This window comes from Carassius gibelio, chromosome A13 (assembly GCF_023724105.1).
Source record: "Carassius gibelio isolate Cgi1373 ecotype wild population from Czech Republic chromosome A13, carGib1.2-hapl.c, whole genome shotgun sequence".
Lineage (NCBI taxonomy): Eukaryota > Metazoa > Chordata > Actinopteri > Cypriniformes > Cyprinidae > Carassius > Carassius gibelio.
Window position 1 is genome coordinate 26,443,148 of NC_068383.1, and position 4,238 is coordinate 26,447,385.

Below are 4,238 nucleotides of genomic sequence, written 5' to 3' on the forward strand. Positions count from 1 at the left end.
CTGAGTCGATCAGAGCCAAGCAGGAAACAGACGAGACGGGCCACTGAAGAAGTGCAGGAAGGGTGGTACAGGACTTGGATGGAGAGGTCCTAGACATCGTGCTGGCCAGTAACCCTACGCCTACTGATGAGCTCTAGCTTTTACCGGACAGTAATGAAATGGTTAGCTGAAGCACAGTACATGCACAGGCGATTGAAGATGCGTCACTCACGTTCATTGGCAGAAATACAGAGACCACCAAGCTGCATGGGTCCGGGGACCATGTCAGAGGCTTGAGGGACTGTGCCAGTAGACGAAGTCGAGAATAGGGCGGCTTTGGTACAGCGTGCTCTGTGGCACAGGTTGAACCGCTTCTAAATCCAGATCGCCAGATCGATGAGGGCATGCAGTCGAGCAGGTACCTCGCACATAAAGATCTTGTGCTTGAGATCAGGATTCAATGCCTCCAGGAAGCGCGCAACCAGAGCCGGTTCATTCCACCCACAGGACATGGACAGAGTGCAGAAATCTATGGAGAAGTCAGTAACAGAATGCCTGCCCTGGCGAAGGGAAGAAAGGAGTCGTGAAGCTTCCTCCCCGTGAGCCGACCGGTCAAAGACAAAGATCATCTCTCGCTTGAAAAGAGTGAAGTCAGTGACGCAACCACTCTTCACATCCCAGTTTACCGCTCCCCATTCCCGAGCTCGTCCCGCGAGGAGGGAGATAACATAGGTGACCTTGGCCCGGTCCTGTGCGTAAGTAGCGGGCTGTAATGAGAAGACTACTTTGCACTGGGTAAGAAAGGAGTGGCATTGAGTTGCCTCACCGGAGTAGACAGGGGGATTGTTGACACGCAGTTCAGACACCTCATGGATCTCAGTGGTGGGTGGCTCGAGATGAATCTGATGGACCCGATGAGAGTGATCAGCCATCTGGTTGGCAAGGGAGTCGACAGCCTGGCGAGCGGTGGATATCTCCTCATGTCTGCCCAACATGGCACCCTGGAGCTCGACAGCTGTTTGAAAGGGATTGCTGCTCGCTTGGTCCATAATGGTCAGTTTATTCTGCAGTGAGAGATAGAAGACCAAAAGGCGAGATTCTCAATCACACTGTCTTTAATGAAAATCATAAACAATCATAGACTCAATGGCAAACATAAATCCTCTCCGAAAACTGAGGAAACAGTCAAACAGATCTCTTAGCTCGTAGACCCTGAGCATAAACTGAAAGTGACAGAAAATTAATTACCGCCAGGCGAAGTAGAAGATCCCAGTGGAGAATGCAGCGAGAGGCGAAGCCCGCAGAGAGAGAGGGTACCATAGGTTGGATATCACGTCCGTTCAGGGCCACAGCGTCTGAATTGGTAGAGCAGAGTAAGGAGCATTAAAGGGAAAGGATTCCAGATGAATCACACGGGGCAGAGAAAGTGGAGGTAGAAATAGCAGGAAGATTCAGGGGAAAAGGGGGAACAGGTGACAGGATAGGGTGGAGATGAATGTAAGTGGGAACAGCTGAGACTAATGAAGTTAAAGAGATGGTTTGATTGTGCTAAAGTGGAACTATTGCATGTATACATCAGGTACACTTTAAACATTTACCAATATTATACCGATATTATACTGATGTTATACCGATATTATATCGAATGACGATATTATTAAAAGATCATAAAATCCTCATCGACAGTGACATTAAAACACATTTTAGGCTTAATATTAAAAATTAGCAATGATCACATGTAGCAGTCCCAAAAACGTTTCATAATAATTTTTAGATCAGTAAGTCTCAAGCGATATGTCAGTTGATATTGTCACAAGGTGACGATCTTTAGGGGCGGAACCAAAATTCGGGAAGTTTGGTTCCGCCCGGAAGTGCTCCGCCCGGACCGGAAAAACAGAACACCGGAACTTCCGGTAGTGCCGTAAGAGGGAAAATCAGGGAATTCGATGCACCTGTGCCTAGTTAGGGACAGCGGTTGGTGATTGGAGGATACGCTGGACAAGGCAGTACTTAAGGCCAAGTTATTTCACAGTCTGGGAGCTCTTTCTGGTGTGTGTGAAGCACTGTGTCGTGCCCGTCTTGGTGTGCTGCTGGTGGCTGTCTAACTCTCTCTCTCTCCCTCAAGCTGGAATTTTTTTGATTGTGAAGACATCGCGAACCTTAAAGGTTGAGAAGTGAACGGATTATATGGCGAATTGAGACGATGTGAAAAAGGGGATTGGAAGCGGCATTGATGTGAGTACTAAGAGCAAGCCGAAAGTGCCCTATTGACCTGGCGTTGTGTAGATCTCTCCAGGAGGAGGAGGGCGGCCCTACCCCTAATATAGCGTGGTGGGAGAGCCGAAGGAATACTTATTGAAGTAGTCACAACGACGACATCACTAGCTAGGCCGCATATTCCATCGCCAGATCCGAACCAAGCGAAGTGAAGGAAGACGGGTGTCCTTTTCGTACACTGAGTGTGGTGGGTGAGTCTTCGTGCTGTGAAAACCTATAATTTTGACGTGGTGCTGTATATTGCTGTGGGTTGCTGTGTGTTGCCGTGTGTCCTGTCAGATAAATCCCCGCCTTCACGCACTTCGTCGCGGGAGGACAAGGAGACTGCTGGTCCTAGCCTAGTTCAGTACAGTATATGTTGTGAGCGTGCTTCAGATCTCCGGAGATAGCACGGTACGCTGTGTTCAGCCCAGAGGTGAGAGCTATTCAAAGCAAACTAACTGTGCTTTGTGTCCAATCTGATACCTGTGGAGAGAAAAGGAAAGAGAGAGTGAGTAACGCAAGGAGAAACAGAGGAAACCTGTACGTACAGTACGCTGTGTCCAGCCCAGAGGTGAGAGCCATTCAAAGCAAACTAACTGTGCTATTGTGCCCAAGTTGATACCTGTGGAGAGTGAAGGAAAGAGAGAGTGAGTAACACAAGGAGAAACAGAGGAAACCTGTACTTACAGTACGCTGTGTTCAGCCCAGAGGTGAGAGTCATTCAAAGCAAACTAACTGTGCTATTGTGCCCAAGTTGATACCTGTGGAGAGAAAAGGAGAGAGAGTGAATAACACGAGGAGGAATAGAGCGAACCCTGTACTTACAGTACGTTGTGTCCAGCCCAGAGGTGAAAGCCATCCAAAGCAGAGTAACTGTGTTTTGTGTCCAAGTTGATACCTGTAGAGAGGAGGAGAGAGAGTGGATAACGCGAGGAGAAATAGAGCGAAACCTGTACTTACAGTACGCTGTGTCCAGCCCAGAGGTGAGAGCCATTCAAAGCAAACTAACTGTGCTATTGTGCCCAAGTTGATACCTGTGGAGAGAAAAGGAGAGAGAGTGGGTAACACGAGGAGAGACCGAGGAAACCTGTACTTACGCCGCTGCCTGTGGAGAAAGAGAAAGCGAGTGAGCACCCAAGGAACGAACTGTGTGAACCAGTACTTACTGTGAGCTGCAATCAGCGAAGAGGTGAGAGCAAAACCAAGCCGAATTAACTGTGCCTTTGTGTCCCAGCTGTTGCCTGTGGAGGAAGAGAAAGAGAGTGAGCACCCCGAGAACGAACTGTGTGAACCAGTACTTACCGTGAGTTGTATTCAGCGAAGAGGAGGAAGAAGGAGGGCGCTACGGATACCTAAGACTCTGGCCGGGCCCCGAGTCCCACGCCCCGGATCCCCGCGGCCCCCTTGCTCCCTGACCTCTTCCCGGCCATAGCCCATCTGGAGGGCCGAGTCAGAGTTTAGTTTTAATTGCCCTTTCCCTATTCCCCAAGCTATTTTTAAATATTTAAATAAAGATTGTTTTATCACTTACTTGTTCTCGTGTTGTTTGGCCATTGGGTTGGCTTTGGGGACCTCCTCGAGGTGGAAGTTGAGAAGGGGTGTGGCTTAGTCAAAGCATAGCCCGCCCCTGGGTGTGACAATATGTTAATAGATTTGAACTATTCTATGTGTGAAATTAATGTATTTTAAATATATTACTTGTTTTACTAGGGGCTGCACCTCCAAAACTCTCTCAAGTGCATGCTGTTTTCAGAAATGTTACCATGCGGAAGCATGGTAGCGGGCCTCGTTCTGAACGCACTTCATTTAGAGAATCGTTTGCCTTTTCTTCATTTCACTTATTTAGACAAGTAAATGACCAACAAAAAACTAATAAAAATTAAGATACAAAATTTGTTCCAAAGAAAAGAATTCTATAAACAAAAAATATGAAGTGGTCAAAAATTTATGTCTGACCCACTTCCCTTCTTCTGGCGTTCAGCCATTCGATTTACCGCCCC

The 4,238-nt window shown here is 47.8% G+C and overlaps 1 long non-coding RNA gene across 1 annotated transcript; it reads left to right on the forward strand.

The window, feature by feature from the left end:
* Window positions 1–2,249: 2,249 nt before the first annotated feature.
* On the forward strand, window positions 2,250–3,768 carry LOC128026572 (uncharacterized). Its single transcript, XR_008186456.1, has 2 exons — window positions 2,250–2,671; window positions 2,949–3,768. It is a non-coding gene; the product is annotated as an uncharacterized LOC128026572 (long non-coding RNA).
* Window positions 3,769–4,238: the final 470 nt, after the last annotated feature.